Here is a 12,029-nt window from a genome sequence, read left to right on the forward strand (position 1 = left end):
GTAAAGAATCTGGGTATTATCTTCGACCCAACTCTCTCCTTTGAGTCACACATTAAAAGCGTTCCTAAAACGGCCTTCTTTCATCTCCGTAATATCGCTAAAATTCGCTCCATTCTGTCCACTAAAGACGCTGAGATCATTATCCATGCGTTTGTTACGCCTCGTCTCGATTACTGTAACGTATTATTTTCGGGTCTCCTCATGTCTAGCATTAAAAGATTATAGTTGGTACAAAATCGGGCTGCTAGACTTTTGACAAGAACAAGAAAGTTTGATCACATTACGCCTGTACTGGCTCACCTGCACTGGCTTCCTGTGCACTTAAGATGTGACTTTAAGGTTTTACTACTTACGTATAAAATACTACACGGTCTAGCTCCAGCCTATCTTGCAGATTGTATTGTACCATATGTCCCGGCAAGAAATCTGCGTTCAAAAGACTCCAGCTTATTAGTGATTCCCAAAGCCCAAAAAAAGTCTGCGGGCTATAGAGCTTTTTCATTTCGGGCTCCAGTACTCTGGAATGCCCTCCCGGTAACAGTTTGAGACGCCACCTCAGTAGAAGCATTTAAGTCTCACCTTAAAACTCATTTGTATACTCTAGCCTTTAAATAGACTCCCTTTTTAGACCAGTTGATCCGCTGTTTCTTTTGTTTTTCTCCTATGTCCCACTCTCCCTTGTGGAGGGGGTCCGGTCCGATCCGGTGGCCATGTACTGCTTGCCTGTGTATCGGCTGGGGACATCTCTGCGCTGCTGATCCGCCTCCGCTTGGGATGTTTTCCTGCTGGCTCCGCTGTGAACGGGACTCTCGCTGCTGTGTTGGATCCGCTTTGGACTGGACTCTCGCGACTGTGTTGGATCCATTATGGATTGAACTTTCACAGTATCATGTTAGACCCGCTCGACATCCATTGCTTTCCTCCTCTCCAAGGTTCTCATAGTCATCATTGTCACCGACGTCCCACTGGGTGTGAGTTTTCCTTGCCCTTATGTGGGCCTACCGAGGATGTCGTAGTGGTTTGTGTTGTGGTTTGTGCAGCCCTTTGAGACACTAGTGATTTAGGGCTACATAAGTAAACATTGATTGATTGATGATTGATACTAGCGACCACGCAGTCTGATAGTTTATATATCAATGATGAAATATTAACATTGCAACACATGCCAATACGGCCAGTTTAGTTTACTAAATTACAATTTTAAATTTCCCGCGGAGTTTCTTGTTGAAAACGTCGCGAAATGATGGCGTGAGCGCTTAACGTCACGGACTGTCAGGACATAATAGCGCAGCACCATTTGGGGCTAAAAGTCGTCTCTTTTCATCGCGCAATTAAACAGTATTTTGGACATCTGTGTTGCTGAATCTTTTGCAATTTATTCAATTAATAATGGAGAAGTCAAAGTAGAAAGATGGAGTTGGGAAGCTTTAGTCTTTAGCCACACAAACACACGGTGATTCCTTGTTTAAAATTCCCGGAGGTGAAGCTTTACTATGGATCAGAGCGTTCAAGCGAACGTGGTTTCAGACCACTTGTTAACCGGCAGGATTCGGTGAGAAAATTGTGGTAAAAAGTCGCCTCTTACCGGAGATCAGCTGAGCTTGCGCCGTCCATGCAGCTGACGTCGACTTCCCCTCAGACACTGGCCTCAAGACACCCGTGGACACACCGCTCCAACTATCAGGTACTATTTAATCTCACTAAAACACCAGCAACACAATAGAAAGATAAGGGATTGCCCAGAATTATCCTAGTAAATGTGTCTAAAAACATCTGAATCCGTCCCAATGCAAGCGCCTTTTTATTTTTAACTCTATTATTTTTATTTTTCTAGTCCTTTGCTATCAATATCATCATCCAGAAATCTTTCATCCTCGCTCAAATTAATGGGGAAATTGTCGTTTTCTCGCTCCAAATAGCACTTTTTGTTGGAGGCTCCTGTTAAAAACAATGTGAATATGTGAGGAGCCCTCACACGGGTGACGTCATCGTCTGCGACTTCAGGTAAAGGCAGGGCTTTTCTCCTAGCACCGAAAGTTTATCGTGAATGTTCTCTACTAAATCCTTTCAGCAAAAATATGGCAATATCGCGAAATGATGAAGTATGACACATAGAATGGACCTGCTATCCCCGTTTAAATAAGAAAGTCTCATTTCAGTAGGCCTTTAAAATCGCTGTCTATAGTGACGCCAAGCTACAATGAAGACAATAGCACATGGGTGTCAAACCCTGGCCCGCGGGCCACATTTGGCCCACCGTTTAATTTCATTTGGCCCTTGAGGCAATATCAAGTTAACGTTAGAGCTGGCCCGCTGGTAACAGCAAATTCACCGCTAATACTCATACTTGCCAACCCTCCCGATTTTCCCGGGAGACTCCCGAAGTTTAGTGCCCTTCCCGAAAATCTCCCTGGGCAACCATTCTCCCGATTTCCATTGAGCGTGCCTTAAAGTCACTGCCTTTAGCGTCCCCTACAACATGTCGTCACGTCCTCTTTTCCGCCATATAAACAGCGAGCTGGCCAAGTCACATAATATATGCGGCTTTCACACACACATATGCGAATGTCACGCATACTTGGTCAACAGCCATACAGGTCACACTGAGGGTGGCCGTATAAACAACTTTAACAATGTTACAAATGTGCGCCACACTGTGAACCCACACCAAACAAGAATGACAAAACACATTTCGGGAGAACAACCGCACCGTAACACAACATAAACACAACAGAACAAATACCCAGAAGCCCCTGCAGCACTAACTCTTCCGGAACGCTACAATATATGGGGCGGCATGGCGTAGTGGGTAGAGCGGCCCTGTCAGAAACTTGAGGGTTGCAGGTTCGCTTCCCACCTATTGACATCCAAAATCGCTGCCGTTGTGTCCTTGGGCAGGAGACTTCACCCTTGCCCCCGGTGCCGCTCACACAGGTGAATGATGGTCGGAGGGGCCGTAGGTGCAAACTGGCAGCCACGCTTCTGTCAGTCTACCCCAGGGCAGCTGTGGCTAGAAATGTAGCTTACCACCACCAGGTGTGAATGAATGATGGGTTCCCACTGTTCTGTGAGCGCTTCGAGTATCTAACAATAGGAAAGCGCGATATAAATCTAATCCATTATTATTATTATTATTATTATTATTATAATTATATACCACCAAACCCCGCCCACCTCATTTTTATTTCATTTTCGAATTTATTAGCCTTTTAATTAAATTTTATTTAATATACCATTGCTGTTTTTTCGTTTGTTTTTTGAAAGTTGACAAAAAACATTTCGGAGGAACACCCGCACCGTAAAACAACATAAACACAACAGAACAAATACCCAGAATCCCTTGCAGCACTAACTCTTCCGGAACGCTACAATATACACCCCCCCCGCTACCACCAAACCCCGCCCACCTCATTTTTATTTTATTGTTAAATTTATTAGCCTTTTAATTAAATTTCATTTAATATGCCATTGATGTTTTTTCGTTTGTTTTTTGAAAGTTGACCAAACACATTTCGGGAGAACACCCGCACCGTAACACAACATAAACACAACAGAACAAATACCCAGAACCCCTTACAGCACTAACTCTTCCGGAACGCTACAATATACACCCCCCCCCGCTACCACCAAACCCCGCAGACCTCATTTTTATTTTATTGTCAAATTTATTAGCCTTTTAATTAAATATTATTTAATATGCCATTGATGTTTTTTCGTTTGTTTTTTGAAAGTTGACAAAACCCCACCTTCCGCCCGATTGTAGCTGAGATAGGCGCCAGCATCCCCCGCGACACCAAAAGGCAATAAGCGGTAGAAAATGGATGGATGGGTGGACAAAACACATTTCGGGAGAACACCCGCACCGTAACACAACATAAACACAACAGAACAAATACCCAGAACCCCTTGCAGCACTAACTCTTCCGGAACGCTACAATATACACCCCCCCGCTACCACCAAACCCCGCCCACCTCATTTTTATTATATTTTCGAATTTATTAGCCTTTTAATGAAATTGTATTTAATATACCATTGATGTTTTTTCGTTTGTTTTTTGAAAGTTGACAAAACCCCGCCTTCCGCCCGATTGTAGCTGAGATAGGCGCCAGCGTCCCCCGCGACCCCAAAAGGGAATAAGCGGTAGAAAATGGATGGACGGGTGGACAAAACACATTTCGGGAGAACACCCGCACCGTAACACAACATAAACACAACAGAACAAATACCCAGAACCCCTTGCAGCACTAACTCTTCCGGAACGCTTCAATATACACCCCCCGCTACCACCAAACCCCGCCCACCTCATTTTTATTTTATTTTCGAATTTATTAGCCATTTAATTAAATATTATTTAATATGCCATTGATGTTTTTTCGTTTGTTTTTTGAAAGTTGACAAAACACATTTCGGGAGAACACCCGCACCGTAACACAACATAAACACAACAGAACAAATACCCAGAACCCCTTGCAGCACTAACTCTTCCGGAACGCTTCAATTTACACCCCCCCGCTACCACCAAACCCCGCCCACCTCATTTTTATTTTATTGTCGAATTTATTAGCCTTTTAATTAGATTTTAATTTAATATACCATTGATGTTTTTTCGTTTGTTTTTTGAAAGTTGACAAAACACATTTCGGGAGAACGCCCGCACCGTAACACCACATAAACACAACAGAACAAATACCCAGAATCCCTTGCAGCACTAACTCTTCCGGAACGCTACAATATACACCCCCCCGCTACCACCAAACCCCGCCCACCTAATTTTTATTTTATTTTCGAATTTATTAGCCTTTTAATTGAATTTTATTTAATATACCATTTTTTGAAAGTTGACAAAACACATTTCGGGAGAACACCCGCACCGTAACACAACATAAACACAACAGAACAAATACCCAGAACCCCTTGCAGCACTAACTCTTCCGGAACGCTTCAATATACACCCCCCCGCTACCACCAAACCCCGCCCATTTACGTTATATAAGCTCTGCCTGTTCCATGGGAGGAAGCCCGAGTACCCGGAGGGAACCCACGCAGTCACGGGGAGAACATGCCAACTCCACACAGAAAGATCCCGAGCCCGGGATTGAACCCAGGATTACTCAGGACCTTCGTATTGTGAGGCAGATGCACTAACCCCTCTACCACCGTGCTGCCCTATTTAAGCCTTTGCTTATTCAATATTCATTGCAAAACTAGTTTGGGTCCCTATTAAAAGGTTAATTCGTTCAACCTTGGCCCGTGGCTTTGTTCAGTTTTACATTTTGGCCCACTCTGTATTTGAGTTTGACACCCTACCTTCGACCACCTGGACTACGCCTCCGTGGAGACCCTCCATGGAGCTCAGCTGCCTGGCAGCATCCATCACGGTGTTGTCCAGATGGAGAGAGAAACACGTGCGATGGCAGGTCAGCTCGTGATCCATCAACATCTGCTGAAGCTCTGCCACGGACGTGGAACCTGACACCTAAAAGTCCACAAGGACCCTCAGCTTCCTGGGAGAAGATCTTTCATCTTCTACCATCACCAGTACCTGCAGTTCCAAGAAGTCCGCTTCAGGAGGTTTGATCCTGACAGCGAAGGTCATCTCCAGGAGGTTGATAATGTCACAGAGTTGGTGCTCGTGGTCGTCCACATCTTCACAGGAGACATGGTCTGAGGACGCATGACAGGACAGATAAAGACGGACTGAGGCAAAGATCGGTGACATACCTGCTTGTAACCTCAGGTCATCTGCGCCCACATCTCTACCTGACGTCCTCGTCTTTGATTGTAGAAGAAGAGAACTTCTCTCCTCGTCTTTTTCTCCTTCGTTGACGTCCCCTGCAGTCCCAGCTGACTTGTCTCTGGACCACACTTCACCATCTTTTGACCTGCATGCTAACTTCCTGTTAACAAACGTATCATTTTCCTGCATCTTGAAGACCCCGTGCTCAGACCGGACAGGAGGCTGTGTGGGACATGTGGACACCCGTGTCACCTTTTCAACCACAACCTCCGTCTGGACCGCCGTACCGGCCTGTGTCTCCTGCTCCGTTTGCGTCTCCGACCCCGTCCGTCTCTCCTCCTCGTCGGACACCAGCAGACACACCATGGGCTCCACCGGCTTGGCGTCGCCCCCGAAGTGGCTGCTCAGGACGATGTCCGGGAACAGGGAGCGCAGGGCGGTGTCCGGGACGTCGGTGGAAATGGTGGGGACCTCGTCCTCCCAGTCGGAGGGCGTGGTCGTGGCGGTGGAGCTGCACTCGCAGTCCTGGCTGGACAGAAGGGGGGACCTCTCGGCCGCAACCCCCAATGGTTCTTCGTTGCACTTGCAGAACCCCGACAGCGGGTGGCAGCATCGGACCATGTTACCCATGATGCTTTAAAGCAGCTGAGCTCTTCTCTAGCTTGACTGATAAAAGGGGCGTGTTTGGTGGGTGGTGGGCGTGGCTACAAGACCGGGTCACGCCTCCTCGCTGCTGAATAAGATCATGTTTATTAATATCAGTTTGCTAGCTGGTGAGGATTGTGGATTATCAATACAGAGATCAAGTCCTCGGGGTTGGAACAAAACCCTGCAACACACAAACCACACTAGTGTGCCATGGGAGATTATGTAAGTTCACCTATTTGGGGAGGTGTTTAGAGCACGTCCAGCCGGTAGGAGGCCACGGGGAAGACCCAGGACACGTTGGGAAGACTATGTCTCCCGGCTGGCCTGGGAACGCCTCGGGATCCCCCGGGAAGAGCTAGACGAAGTGGCTGGTGAGAGGGAAGTCTGGGCTTCCCTGCTTAGGCTGCTGCCCCCGTGACCCGACCTCGGATAAGCGGAAGATGATGGATGGATGGACCTATTTGGGGTAAAAATATTTTTTTGCAAACCAGTAATTATAATGTGTTGTTGTTGAGTATCGGTGCGGTCTACAGCTCGGCAGAGTAACAATGTATACTCTTCAATCAATCAATCAATCAATCAATCAATGTTTACTTATATAGCCCTAGATCACGAGTGTCTCAAAGGGCTGCACGAGCCACAACAACTCATCAATACTCCTTAATATCAGTAGGTGGCAGCAGGTAGATAATTGCTTTGTAGATATCGGAACATGGTTTGTCGTGATCCCGTTATGCAGATGGCAGGGTGCAGGTAAAAAAACTATCTAATGCTAAAACTAAAAATAAACAAAAAGGTTATTGCCCCTAAGAAAAGACATTGAAACTTGGGGAACAAAACTAAAACTGAACTGGCTAGAAAGTAAACAAAAACAGAATGCTGGACGACAGCAAAGACTTACAGCGTGTTGAGCAAAGATGGCGTCCACAAAGTACATCCGATCATGACAATCGACAATGTCCCCACTAAGTCCTCAGAGTTGGAACACAACCCTGCAACACACAAACGCACACGTTGAGTCATCTAGTCCAGTGTTTTTCAACCACACTAGTGTGCCATGAAACAGTCTGGTGTGCCGTGGGAAATTATGTCATTTTACCTATTTGGGGTAAAAATATTTTTTGCAAACCAGTAATTATAGTCTGCAAATGGTGTGTTGTTGTTGAGTGTCGGCAGAGTAACAATGTATACTCTTCAATCAATCAATCAATGTTTACTTATACAGCCCTAGATCACGAGTGTCTCAAAGGGCTGCACAAGCCACAACAACATCCTCGGCTCAGATCCCACACCAGGGCTCAAGAAAAAACTCAGTAGGTGGCAGCAGGTAGATAATTGCTTTGTAGATGTCGGAACATGGTTTGTCGTGATCCCAATATGCAGATGACAGTGGGAGGCAGGGTGCAGGTAAAAATCTATCTAATGCTAAAACCAAAAATAAACAAAAAGGTTATTGCCCCTAAGAAAAGATATTGAAACTTAGGGAACAAAACTAAAATTGAACTGGCTAGAACAGGGGTAGGGAACCTATGGCTCTAGAGCCAGATGTGGCTCTTTTGATGACTACATATGGCTCTCAGATAATAATTATATTTATATAGCGCTTTTCTCTAGTGACTCAAAGTGCTTTACAAAGTGACACCCAATATCTAAGTTACATTTAAACCAACTGCCACCTACTGGTATGGAAGAGTATTACACGGTTACTCGGCATAGCTGGGTTGGTAGAGTGGCCGTGCTAGCAAGCTGAGGGTTCCAGGTTCGATTCCCGCTTCCGCCATCCTAGTCACTGCCGTTGTGTCATTGGGCAAGACACTTTACCCACCTGCACCCAGTTCCACCCACACTGGTTTAAATGTAACTTAGATATTGGGGGTCACTTTGTAAAGCGCTTTGAGTCACTAGAGAAAAGCGCTATATAAGAATAATTCACTTCACTTAAGCAATGTCAGTTAAGATTCATATCTGAGAGCCATATGCAGTCATCTGGCTCTAGAGCCATAGGTTCCCTACCCCTGGTTTAAGCATTAGACACCTTTTTACCTGCACCCTGCCTCCCGCTGTTTCCCACATCTACAAAGCAATTAGCTACCAACTGCCACCTACTGATATGGAAGAGTATTACACGGTTACTCGGCACAGCTGGGTTGGTAGAGTGGCCGTCCGTGCTAGCAAGCTGAGGGTTCCAGGTTCGATTCCCGCTTCCGTCATCCTAGTCACTGCCGTTGTGTCCTTGGGCAAGACACTTTACACACCTGCTCCCAGTGCCACCCACACTGGTTTAAATGTAACTTAGATATTGGGTGTCACTATGTAAAGCGCTTTGAGTCACTAGAGAAAAGCGCTATATAAGAATAATTCACTTCACTTAAGCAATGTCAGTTAAGATTTATCTGAGAGCCATATGCAGTCATCTGGCTCTAGAGCCATAGGTTCTCTACCCCTGGTTTTAGCATTAGACCCCTTTTTACCTGCACTCTGCCTCCCGCTGGTTCCCACATCTACAAAGCAAATAGCTACCAACTGCCACCTACTGATATGGAAGAGTATTACACGGTTACTCGGCATAGCTGGGTTGGTAGAGTGGCCGTCCGTGCTAGCAAGCTGAGGGTTCCAGGTTCGATTCCCGCTTCCACCATCATAGTCACTGCCGTTGTGTCCTTGGGCAAGACACTTTACACACCTGCCCCCAGTTCCACCCACACTGGTTTAAATGTAACTTAGATATTGGGGGTCACTTTGTAAAGCACTTTGAGTCACTAGAGAAAAGCGCTATATAAGAATAATTCACTTCACTTAAGCAATGTCAGTTAAGATTTATATGAGAGCCATATGCAGTCATCTGGCTCTAGAGCCATAAGTTCCCTACCCCTGGTTTAAGCATTAGACACCTTTTTACCTGCACTCTGCCTCCCGCTGTTTCCCACATCTACAAAGCAATTAGCTACCAACTGCCACCTACTGATATGGAAGAGTATTACACGGTTACTCGGCATAGCTGGGTTGGTAGAGTGGCCGTCCGTGCTAGCAAGCTGAGGGTTCCAGGTTCGATTCCCGCTTCCACCATCATAGTCACTGCCGTTGTGTCCTTGGGCAAGACACTTTACCCACCTGCTCCCAGTGCCACCCACACTGGTTTAAATGTAACTTAGATATTGGGTTTCACTATGTAAAGCGCTTTGAGTCACTAGAGAAAAGCGCTATATAAGAATAATTCACTTCACTTAAGCAATGTCAGTTAAGATTTATCTGAGAGCCATATGCAGTCATCTGGCTCTAGAGCCATAGGTTCTCTACCCCTGGTTTTAGCATTAGACCCCTTTTTACCTGCACTCTGCCTCCCGCTGGTTCCCACATCTACAAAGCAATTAGCTACCAACTGCCACCTACTGATATAGAAGAGTATTACACGGTTACTCGGCGTAGCTCGGTTGGTAGAGTGGCCGTGCTAGCAAGCTGAGGGTTCCAGGTTCGATTCCCGCTTCCACCATCCTAGTCACTGCCGTTGTGTCCTTGGGCAAGACACTTTACCCACCTGCCCCCAGTGCCACCCACACTGGTTTAAATGTAACTTAGATATTGGGTGTCACTATGTAAAGCGCTTTGAGTCACTAGAGAAAAGCGCTATATAAGAACAATTCACTCCACTTAAGCAATGTCAGTTAAGATTTATCTGAGAGCCATATGCAGTCATCTGGCTCTAGAGCCATAGGTTCTCTACCCCTGGTTTTAGTATTAGACCCCTTTTTACCTGCACTCTGCCTCCCGCTGGTTCCCACATCTACAAAGCAATTAGCTACCAACTGCCACCTACTGATATAGAAGAGTATTACACGGTTACTCGGCGTAGCTCGGTTGGTAGAGTGGCCGTGCTAGCAAGCTGAGGGTTCCAGGTTCGATTCCCGCTTCCACCATCCTAGTCACTGCCGTTGTGTCCTTAGGCAAGACCCTTTACACACCTGCCCCCAGTGCCACCCACACTGGTTTAAATGTAACTTAGATATTGGGTGTCACTATGTAAAGCGCTTTGAGTCACTAGAGAAAAGCGCTATATAAGAATAATTCACTTCACAATTCACTTCACTTAAGCAATGTCAGTTAAGATTTATATCTGAGAGCCATGTGCAGTCATCTGGCTCTAGAGCCATAGGTTCTCTACCCCTGGTTTAAGCACTAGACCCCTTTTTACCTGCACCCTGCCTCCCGCTGTTTCCCACATCTACAAAGCAATTAGCTACCAACTGCCACCTACTGGTATGGAAGAGTATTACACGGTTACTCGGCGTAGCTGGGTTGGTAGAGTGGCCGTGCTAGCAAGCTGAGGGTTCCAGGTTCGATTCCCGCTTCCGCCATCCTAGTCACTGCCGTTGTGTCCTTGGGCAAGACACTTTACCCACCTGCTCCCAGTGCCACCCACACTGGTTTAAATGTAACTTAGATATTGGGTGTCACTATGTAAAGCGCTTTGAGTCACTAGAGAAAAGCGCTATATAAGAATAATTCACTTCACTTAAGCAATGTCAGTTAAGATTTATATCTGAGAGCCATATGCAGTCATCTGGCTCTAGAGCCATAGGTTCCCTACCCCTGGTTTAAGCACTAGACCCCTTTTTACCTGCACTCTGCCTCCCGCTGGTTCCCACATCTACAAAGCAATTAGCTACCAACTGCCACCTACTGGTATGGAAGAGTATTACACGGTTACTCGGCATAGCTGGGTTGGTAGAGTGGCCGTCCGTGCTAGCAAGCTGAGGGTTCCAGGTTCGATTCCCGCTTCCGCCATCATAGTCAATGCCGTTGTGTCCTTGGGCAAGACACTTTGCACACCTGCCCCCAGTGCCACCCACACTGGTTTAAATGTAACTTAGATATTGGGTGTCACTATGTAAAGCGCTTTGAGTCACTAGAGAAAAGCGCTATATAAGAATAATTCACTTCACTTAAGCAATGTCAGTTAAGATTTATCTGAGAGCCATGTGCAGTCATCTGGCTCTAGAGCCATAGGTTCGCTACCCCTGGTTTTAGCATTAGACACCTTTTTACCTGCACTCTGCCTCCCGCTGTTTCCCACATCTACACAGCAATTAGCTACCAACTGCCACCTACTGATATGGAAGAGTATTACACGGTTACTCGGCATAGCTCGGTTGGTAGAGTGGCCGTGCTAGCAAGCTGAGGGTTCCAGGTTCGATTCCCGCTTCCGCCATCCTAGTCACTGCCGTTGTGTCCTTGGGCAAGACACTTTACCCACCTGCTCCCAGTGCCACCCACACTGGTTTAAATGTAACTTAGATATTGGGTGTCACTATGTAAAGCGCTTTGAGTCACTAGAGAAAAGCGCTATATAAGAATAATTCACTTCACTTAAGCAATGTCAGTTAAGATTTATCTGAGAGCCATATGCAGTCATCTGGCTCTAGAGCCATAGGTTCCCTACCCCTGGTTTAAGCACTAGACACCTTTTTACCTGCACTCTGCCTCCCGCTGGTTCCCACATCTACAAAGCAATTAGCTACCAACTGCCACCTACTGATATAGAAGAGTATTACACGGTTACTCGGCATAGCTGGGTTGGTAGAGTGGCCATGCTAGCAAGCTGAGGGTTCCAGGTTCGATTTCCGCTTCCGCCATCCTAGTCACTGC

The 12,029-nt window shown here is 46.2% G+C and overlaps 1 pseudogene; it reads right to left on the reverse strand.

Annotated features, from left to right (window-relative positions):
- The window catches only part of LOC133551989 (clustered mitochondria protein homolog), a 48,438-nt pseudogene that overhangs the window by 35,376 nt on the left and 1,033 nt on the right, over nucleotides 1-12,029 (reverse strand).

Source organism: Nerophis ophidion, linkage group LG04, assembly GCF_033978795.1.
Source record: "Nerophis ophidion isolate RoL-2023_Sa linkage group LG04, RoL_Noph_v1.0, whole genome shotgun sequence".
NCBI classification, from domain to species: Eukaryota; Metazoa; Chordata; class Actinopteri; order Syngnathiformes; family Syngnathidae; genus Nerophis; species Nerophis ophidion.